Raw genomic sequence first — 10,078 nt, 5'->3', positions numbered from 1 at the left:
AAAAAAAAAAAAAAAAAAAAAAGAGCTTGTGACCTTGGGCAAGTTGAGTCGCTTGTCTGTGTTTCAGGTGCTCATTTATAAAGCAGAGGTAATCTCTTACAAGGTTTTTGTAAGGATTAGAAGAGATAATGTATGTAATGTATTTAGCACAGTGTCTTGCTTAATAAATCATAGCTATTATTGTACTCATTAATTTATCAATGAACCCCTAATGTGTTTCTCCTTTCTCAACTCAAATACACAGAAGGTATTACTTATTACTTGTTCTGTGACCTTTTATCTTACCTTGGTTGTCCTTTTCTTCCATTTCCATTGTTTATCTTCGCTCCCACTTCCCTCCTGAACCTATCTCCAACAAGTATTACATATTTCTTATACTTTTTGTGGTTTCTTGGCCTGTTGATTAATATATTGACCTAGCATAGCCCTTGTCATTGCATTAGGTGCCATCATTGGTGGCTTAGTAGAAAACCTCAACAGAGAAGGCGTATGTTCTTGGTGATACTCCAGAGTGAATTTAATATTGGCAATCAAATTTATTCAAGTCACTAGACAGGATGATTCCTTTTGTTATTGGGATTTTAGCTGGGATAGAACTGAGATTTGGATACAGATGGCACCTGGCAGAGAGGAATAAATGTGGGACTGAAATGCCACAGAAGCAGTCAGCAGTGTTGGCCTATCTGGGGGGTGGCCTGAGGGAGGACATTCATAAGGGGGAGTGGGTGGGCATGGGAAAGACAAAAAAATGAATCGTTTAATTAAAATTGGCATGACAACTTGGGCAGTGGGGCCTCACAGAGAATGAATGATATGCAGGGTGTGGTGTATGTATGTGTGGAAAATAGAAAAATGAGGTGTGTAGACACAGGAAGAACTCTCCCTGGGATATTTTAACATTCTGCTTCAGAGTACAAGCAGTTTAGCTGTGAGAAGCCTCACCTTTTTGCGCAGGGGAGGGATGGCTCTCATTTGACAGGGGTCTGCCAAGCTGTCATGTTTGGAGGAGTCAGGATTGTTGCACCCAGAAATGCTTGTGGAGGGTCTTGTAAGGGGTTGAGTGCCTGTAAGAGCATCTGGGGGCTTAGGGCAGTGGTGCTAAAGGTATTAATTCTTTGTCAGAATGTTCCAATCTACACCCATGGCTGATGTGACCTAACCAAGCTGGCTTACCTTTTAGAGGTTTCTTTTTATTATCTCCTCGAGAGTACATGCTCTGGCTTCTTGGCCTGGCAGGTTTTTCATTACTTACATGATACATATATGTACTTTTTGATAATCTTAACTGTTTTTGTCCCTTGTGAGTTTCTGCCATTGTATGCTGCAGTGATGAAGGATGGAGGGTTTGTTCTTCTTTCCCAGGGTGTCTGGTGATGGTCTGTGTGTGTCTCTGGTCTGTTTTTGCCTTTCCATTGTGAAATAAATAAAAATGTAGAATTTTGAAATACATTTGAAATGTTCTGTTTAAGGATTTCACTTTAGTTATTACTGTTTCTACTTTATATTAAAAAATCTGGTTTCCTCTTCCATTTGCCTAAATCTAACCCATTCTTCTTCTTCTTATTTTTTTTGCATTTACTTTTCTGAAAATTTGAACATTGAAAGAGATGGCAGCTTAACCATGTACCAGGGCTTTCAGAAAATGTGAAAAAATGAATTTCACCTTGCCTAATAGAATTGCCTGGACGTGGTGGAGGGATATGGTGTGGCAGAATCACAGTTCTTCTACCTTTTTAAAATTGTTCTCCCTGATTTATTCCCCCTTTCCCCATTCTCTTCTGATGTGTGGGTTTAGGAAGCTCCAGGTGACTCTTTCATACATACCCTCCCCTCTTTTTCTCCCTGCCTGTCCTCGCCACTGCACACATGTGCTGAAGGAGGTGAGCATTCTGGAGATCTGACTCTAATTTCCATATATCTTTGCCATCTTTGCAGTTACAGCTTTTTTCTATTTTTTTTTTTTTAAGTAGAAAAAAGCAAGTTCTTGTGAGTTCTCATACATACTTTGAACTCTGGAGACAGCTATAAGTAAAATAAAAGTATATATATATATATATATATTTTATATGCATGTTTATATAGTCTAAGAATTCATGTTACTATAAACTGCTCTTTAGCATTCGGAATTGTGTATTTCAGTGTCAGAGTTCCTTGTTAAAAAAATTAGCCTTAATATCGATTTCCTCCTGCTCCCACCTTGGTTAGTATATGAAAACCCTAAAGATGAAGCATTTTTAACTAATTTTTGTTCTTTACACATAATCAGAAATCAAACTAAATCCATCTGTGGTGCTAGCTCATTATCTTTCTAGACTTTAGCTAAAGATCTTGTATATTTTAATCAGTTGCCCTGTTTTACTATTAATCCTGGCCATCCCAGAATAAGTCCTGCTTGATACAGGGTATTTGTTCAACTACTCATCTTTGTTAAAAAAGAAGATACCATAAGACCAGTCATCTCTTGCTGCATCTGGAGTGAGACTAAACTTTATAATATAGTGATAAGTTTGACCAAAATAAAGTTTAACAATTTTGGTATGTCTCAGGAATTGGAGAAATTAGTATGTTGGTACTGTGCGGAGAAATGTGGGTTAAAAAAACCCAGCTAGAACTCAGCAGTCTTAATTTAAACCTTGTGCTACATAAAAATTGAATGTTGTCCATAGACTCCAGACACAATCACAAAGCTCTCGAAGTTTATGTATTTTTCTTCTGGAATGTAACTTCTGTTAATATAACATAGGATTTGTGGATATCTTAGTCTTAAAATTTTAAGATATTTCAGGGCTTATCAACTGAAGGCTCTTGAAATGAAAACTATGTGTATTCATCATACATGAAAATAAAATCTTTTTGAAACTAAAAAATCCTTTAAAAAATTCATGAGCAGGATGATACTGTGGAATTTTTTTTGACAGATTGCTTAGAAACCTCAAAATCAAAGTGAAAACAAGTTGGAAAGTCCGCTTTGATTTTGCTGGGTCACTTAATTTGAGTTGATTTCTTCAGAGCACATAACGTTTCTTAAAGTACAGTACTAATGTTAGAGTCCCAGGTAGCCAGCTTTGTGAGCTGCAAACTTTGACCTGTTATACTACCCCTGGCTCTAGAGACTCAGCCCAGGAATGTGAATTGGGTGAGAATATGTCAGAACCTGTCTTCCTGTTGTAGGAACTCAATGCACTTACTTGGTTGATACTGAATTGCTGTAAAAATAATTGACATGAATGACATGTTGTGCTTTTTTCCCCAACAGTTAAGTACATTTTACATCCAGTATCTGAAGTTACTACCCAAAGAAACAGTCTTCGTGTTTTGACAAGTTATTTTTTAAACCTAGTAGTTAATACAATGAATATGTTTTTTCCTTTTGTTTTATTTTTTTACAATGTTGTAAACATATTTACTGGATTTAGAGGTCAAACTGTAGCAGAATGTATACATAGAAACTCTGCTTATACCCTTGTTCCCCCAACCTGTTTGCCCTCTCCCTCTATAGGGCATTGTTTTTATTAGCTTCTTTCTTTTTAAAGTATTTTTTTGTTCATCAAATGAACTATTTTAAAGTGAACAGTTGGGTGGCATTGAATACATTCAGAGTACTGTGTGATCAGCACCTCTAGTTCCGGAACATTTTCATCCCCTACTCAAAGGAAGTCCCATGCTCATTAAGCAGCCCCTAATGACCTGTGTTTTGCTTCTATGGATTTATTCTGAATATTTTTATATACAGGAATAACACTTTTGTCTGGCTTATTTTGCTTGGTGTAATGTTTGAGGTTCATCTATGTTGTATATGTGTCAGTACTTCATTTCTTCTTATGACTGAATTTTATTCCATTGTATGTATGTGCCATAGTTTGTTTATCCATTTGTCTGTTGATGGGTATCTGTGTTGTTTCCACCCGTTGGTTATTGTGAATAGTGCTGCTATGAACATGTATGTGTGTTGGAGCACCGTTTTTACTTCTTTTGAGTATATGCCTAGGAGTTGCATTGCTGGGTCATATGGCAATCATGCGTTTTACTTTTCAGGAAACCACCAAAACGTTTGCCACAGTGGCCGAACCATCTTCCATTTCCACCAACAATATACGAGAACTCCAGTTTGTCAGATTATTGACTGCACTTACTTTCCTATTTTTAAAAAAAAATTCTGTGGCATTCAGGGATCTTCATAATCTGAGCTTTGTTTTCCTTTTCAGTGTAATCTTTTCCTGGTTTCTTGTGGTACTTTCAGAACACTGGATTATAGTAGTTCTACTCTTTTGCTCCCTTCTTCTCACCTAATGTGTTGTCCCCCCCCCTTGCCCCCCCCACCCATTTTCCTCCACCCACAAGATCTTGTCTCTGTCTCTGTTGCCCAGGCTGAGGTGTAGTGGTGTGATCACAGCCCACTTCAGCACCTACTTCCCAAGTTCAAACAGTTTTCCTAGCTCAGCCTTCCAAGTAGCTGGGATCACAGGTGTGTGCTGCCACACCTGGCTAATTTTTTCTTTTTTTGGTTTCACCATGTTGCCAAGGCTGGTCTCAAATTCCTCAGCTCAAGCAAGCTGCCCATTTTGGCCTCCCTAAGTGCAGGAATTACAGGTGTGAGCCAATGCACCAGACCAGGTTTTGCCCTTTTTTTGCAGGTCTCTTTAACCGTGATGCTGTCTCCTAACCCCTTTCCCCCTCCATTCCACCTAGGGCCAGGCAAATTCCAACTCATTTGCTGAGTTTCAGCCTAGGCAGCACTGGCTCGCTTGTAGCCTTTTCTAATTTCAATGCCTTCTGTGCCAATAATGGCCTTGCTTCCCATAGTACTTGATGTATCGTCTTAACTTTGTATCTTATTGTAGTTTATTATATCAGTGTTCACTGAACTTCAAAAGACAGGATTACTTTATTCATTATTACATTCCCTGTACCCCACGCAGTACCTGATACCTAATGGGAACCCAATAAATGTTTGAGTGAATGGATATGTTGTATAATTCTTTTTTCCTTATCACAATTGCTGCCTGTGCCTATTGAATTTCCAGAGTTTGCTGTAAAAGGAAGAAAATATGTGGTAACATTGGGCAGTGTTTGGGTCATAAGATGTCTAGAGGTTCTAGAGAAAAATACACTTCCAAACTCATTTACGTTACTGGTCATGTTCAGTTCCTGCGGCTGTAGGGCTGAGGCGCCTGTTTTCTTGCTGGCAGTCAGCTAGGGGGGCACACCCTGCTTCTGGAGACCAACTTGTGTTCCTTTTCACGTGTCCTGCTCCATCTTCAAACCAGCAATGGCGTGCCAAGTCCTTCATAGGCTTCAAGTATTTCTGACTTAGGTTTTTAGCTGGAGAAGCTCTGGATTCTTGTACTTCAATCAGGTCCACCTTAATAAATTCCCTGTCTTCAGGTTAAATGTGCCATAGAATATGACATCATAACAGGAGTGAGACCTCATGTTTAGTCACAGGTTCCAGAGTTTGGGACAGAACATTTTTTGAATTCTGCTTATCACAGTGTTCATAGTTTAGTGATATATAGATAGATTAGGTAAAGGTTCTTCTTTAGCCAGTAAAATGTCATCTTCTCTGTCTTTTGATCGCAGTTTCTATTACCTGTTTCCATTTCTTTAAGCCCTTTCATCTCATATTCCTCTGTATGTTACAAGAATCATATCACATGATCTAGCTCATATGTAGAAGTAAGCGTGAGAGAAATGAGTATAAATGGGCTGTTGGCCCTCACAATAAAATCTAGTATGTATTCTAGGGGGATATTCATGTTTTTCTCCTTTTTCACATTGCTATTATAGGTTCAGATTCATTTTTCTTGGTCATTTTTCTGGTTCTCATTTTAGCATTTGAAATTGAGTAGATTGTTTTTATTGTAAGCAGAATGCTTTTTTAAAAGAAAATTTTTATTAAAATGTATATATGGAAAGGAAGACAAATAGTACATTTCTTGATAAATTTTCACAAAGAGACATATACATGTAATCAATACCCAAATCAAAGCATTAGAATATTTACTGGTACCCCAGAAGTCTTATATACTCAATGGTTCCCTTAAAGGCAGTATTTTGCTTGCCTGTTAATTTAATGAACTTTCAGACTATATAATCCTGTTTTCTTTACTATTTTTTTCTTAATTTGAAAAGTAGGTATAACAAGCCGATGTATAAAATATTTGGAGCCTGGGATAAGTAAGAATAGTTACGAGGTAGCTCTTGGAGCTTTCTGCTTCTGAGTATGGGACCTAGTGATCAAAGGTGATGTGGAACTAGATACCTTATCTTCTCTGTACTAGGAAATAAACTCCCATTGTATAACTGTAATTTTTAGTTACAAAAATGGGTTTTTCACTCAAAGCAAAAGTAGGCTCTTATTTTTGCTGTTAAAATAGAAACTGAAAAACTGTTCTTTAGAAAAGTCATCCTAATGGGGTCAATTTGAGGTGGTTGCTGGTTTTTATATATATATATTTTTTGACCAATGCTTCTAGTTTTTCTCCTGCAATTTTATTAAACCTATGCCCAGAAAAAAGTAAAGGGCAAGATTTCAGAATCTGTTGGAAAGTTCTTATGGTCACACGTTTGAAAGGAAGTCCTCCCATGCTTCATTTTTCTTAACAGAGGTAAACTTTCCACATTGAACTTTTAAGAGGACAAGCTTTAGGAAACTGTATTCAAGCCACATATAGAGCGGTAGATTCTGCTGGTGGAAGAGCTATTAGTTTTGTTTGTCTGGAAGTACATTTATCATCACTGTTACCAGAAGCATCCTAGGTTCCCTAGGAAGGAGATCTGAAAGTTCCCTACCAAACTACTTTTTTGGCGATGCTTCAGTCTCACAGGTGATGCTTAAAACACAGATTCTGATGTGGTAGTCTAACGTAGAGATTTGAGATCTTACAACCATAGACTATATTTTAAACATTGAACACCCCAGGATTTGTGATCTGAGCGTTAATAGCCTGTTTTTTCCTAATTGCATGTTTTATAGTAATCCTAACTTTTAATATATAGTATCATAACCTTTATATTTAGCATCTTAACCTATATTGCTCTGTATTCCTTTAATGCTATGGATTATTGCTTACAATTATAAATGAAATAAGTAATTTTACTTTAGATTTTCATTAATATTCAACAAATACCAATTTAAGGAGAGAAACATGGATATACTTTTAAAAGAATTTAGGCATTGCATTTAAAATTCTTTTTATTATAATAAGCATGTGAAGAAGCTCTTTTTCTGTAATCCTAGTTCCCAGGAACCAAAATGATGATTAATTACAGACAATAGATTTATAAAAGTAACTGTTTCCATCACAGAACTGTTATAAAAGATTAAAGGGTATATCAACAAAATAAAGCAGCTTCCTGTGTAAAATTTTTAATATTGCTAAATAATATAGCTTTATATCTGTTATAAAAGTACCAGAAAAATTGCTGGATAAGGTCTTATAAACTTTTTTACAAAGTACATAAATAGTCCTCAGTTGTATTGAATTTCTCTAACATTTTGCTCAACTAGTTTTTTCTGTGCAGGAAAATCTTATAGGTGGTTCTTATAGGAAAAGTGGCATGCTTTTAGAAACCATGACTAGGCTGCCTGAATCGAACATATTCCCTTTGAGAGGCCTAAGAAAGACCATCTCACTTGGTTGTATCCAGTGTACACTCTCATAGAGATAAAGAGCCAACCAAATAAAAGGGCAGACATATACTAAGCTATATCTGTCTACCATAATGTGTGTATATATAGTGAAGCTATTGTATAATAGTTTTTTTTTTTTTTTTTTGAGATAGGATTTCGCTCTTGTTACCCAGGCTGGAGTGCAATGGCGTGATCTCGGCTCACCGCAACCTCCGCCTGCCCAGTTCAAGCGGTTCTCCTGCCTCAGCCTCCCGAGTAGCTAGGAGTACAGGCGCCTGCCACCATGCCTGGCTAATATTTGTATTTTTAGTAGAGACAGGGTTTCACCACGTTGGCCAGGATGGTTCAATCTCTTGACATCGTGATCTGCCTGCCTTGGCCTCCCAAAGTGCTAGGCATGAGCCACTGCGCCTGGCTGTACCATATTTCTTAATGTAACTTAATAAGATGGTTAGTTTTTTGCCTCCTAATAGCTTAGTGTTTGTAAAAATGGTACTTGTTTATTGCAAATTGTAGAGTATATAAAACTTGTAAAGAAAGTAGAAATCAGCAGAAATCCTTTTATCCAGAGATAACCATTGGTAACATTTTGGTGAATGTGTTTCTAGAAATCTCTATGCATATATACATATGTAAAAGTGTACATATCTAATGGGATCAAATTATATGTTTTGTATCCTCTCAGTTTATAACTTGCCAGTTTTCAAATCTATAAATGTAAATACGCATTATTATTTTCAATGGATGTATGCTCTTCCACTGTGAGTTGTAGTTTAGTTTACTCTGATATTACTAGACATTGAAGTTGTTTTAGTTCTTCATTATAAATTACGTTATGATGAGCATGGTTGTCTGATAATTAGTTTAGAGTAACTACCTTGAAGTAGGATTGCTGGGTCATAGAGTATGTCTCTCTCATTCCCTACCACAGAGCTGCCCTTCAGAAAGCCACTGTTAGTTTACACTCCCATTAGGTCCTCATTTCTACACCTCTCACCAACACTGCTTTCTAAATTAATTATTTCAATTTATTCATTTATTTTTTGAGACGGAGTTTTGCTCTTGTTGCCCAGGCTGGAGTGCAATGGCACAATCTCGGCTCACTGCAACCTCTGCTTCCCGGGTTCAAGCAGTTCTCTTGCCTCAGCCTCCCGAGTAGCTGGGACTACAGGCACCTGCCACCACACCCGGCTAATTTTTGTATTTTTAGTAGAGACAGGGTTTCACTATGTTGGCCAGGCTAGTCTTGAACTCCTGACCTCATGGTCTGCCTCAGCCCCCCAAAGTGCTGGGATTACAGGCGTGAGCCACGGTGCCCAGCAATCCCTTTATTTTTTACTGCTTTAACTTTTTATTATGGAAAATATAAATACATGCAATGGTAGAATATGCATCCATCACTCAGTTTCAAATTTCAAATCATGGCTAATTTTGGTTCATCATTCAACCTGTTTTACTTCTTGTCGTTTTGTGAAGCAAGAGGCTTCACAGGCTATCATTTAACCTGTGATACCTCACTTTTATTTACGTCTCTTCATTTATTACTGAAATGAGTATCTTTTTATATACTTATTGGGTATAGAGTGGTTATAAACTTTAATAGTGAGTTAATTGATTTTCTTCCTGTGGGTTTACACCAATTGCAAAAGTGTAATTTAGCTCTTAGGTTGAATAATCTTAAGCTGTCGGATGTAAAGATAATGTTCAGCTCCAGAAAGGTAACCAGACTGAGCTGGTCAGGTAGCATCTGCAGCATTGGTCCTGGGTGTGACATCTTAGAAAACATTGACAAATGAGCATTTCTAGAACAGAGTGACCAGCATGGTGACATTAGAGAATAGTGTCACACAGGGAATGGTTGAAGGAGCCAGGTGGGGATCTTCAGTTTAGAGAAGATAGAAATTGAGGGAAGAGGATGATGAATGGAGGCAACTATCTGCAGAAGTGTTATGTGGAAGGTTTCAGGGATAACAAGGAAGAAGCTGCTAATTAAGTAGCAATAAATTTTATCTCCTTTCTGGCTGCTCACACTTAGCTTTTACTGATTTTATTTGTATACAGCTGCTGAAAGCAAGTGACTGGTTTTGTAATTAAAATGATGCTTTTGGGTTTCTAGGAAACCCTGAGATGATCTTTGTCAGGTTTTACTTCACATACCTCTCTCTCCAAACAGGGGTTTAGTGTTGAGATTTAAAGTGTTTTTGCCATATAAGAAAATATTTTTCAGTAGAGAAAAATAATATTCCAGCTGAAAGCTGCCCAGGGTAGGCCCAGAATCCCATATCTGTAGTTTCAAAATAAAAAAAAAAACCTGACTGCACAATGTTTCATAACTCATTTGGAGGCAAAATTTCACCTGAACGGCTGTGTCTTTATTTATCCTACTTGATGTGAATATTCATACCTTTCTTTGCCAAAATAGTAATGTGTTTGATTATGGTATGC

The 10,078-nt window shown here is 37.2% G+C and overlaps 1 protein-coding gene across 1 annotated transcript in view; it reads left to right on the top strand.

Annotated features, from left to right (window-relative positions):
- SDK1 (sidekick cell adhesion molecule 1) overlaps positions 1 to 10,078 on the top strand; it is a 982,297-nt gene that overhangs the window by 16,024 nt on the left and 956,195 nt on the right. The gene's annotated exons all lie outside the window — the stretch shown is intronic.

The sequence above is a fragment of the Cebus imitator genome, unplaced genomic scaffold (genome assembly GCF_001604975.1).
Source record: "Cebus imitator isolate Cc_AM_T3 unplaced genomic scaffold, Cebus_imitator-1.0 Scaffold82, whole genome shotgun sequence".
In the NCBI taxonomy this organism is placed as follows: domain Eukaryota; kingdom Metazoa; phylum Chordata; class Mammalia; order Primates; family Cebidae; genus Cebus; species Cebus imitator.
The sequence above is the reverse complement of the archived record's forward strand: the minus strand, read 5'-3'. Positions and strand labels throughout refer to the sequence as shown.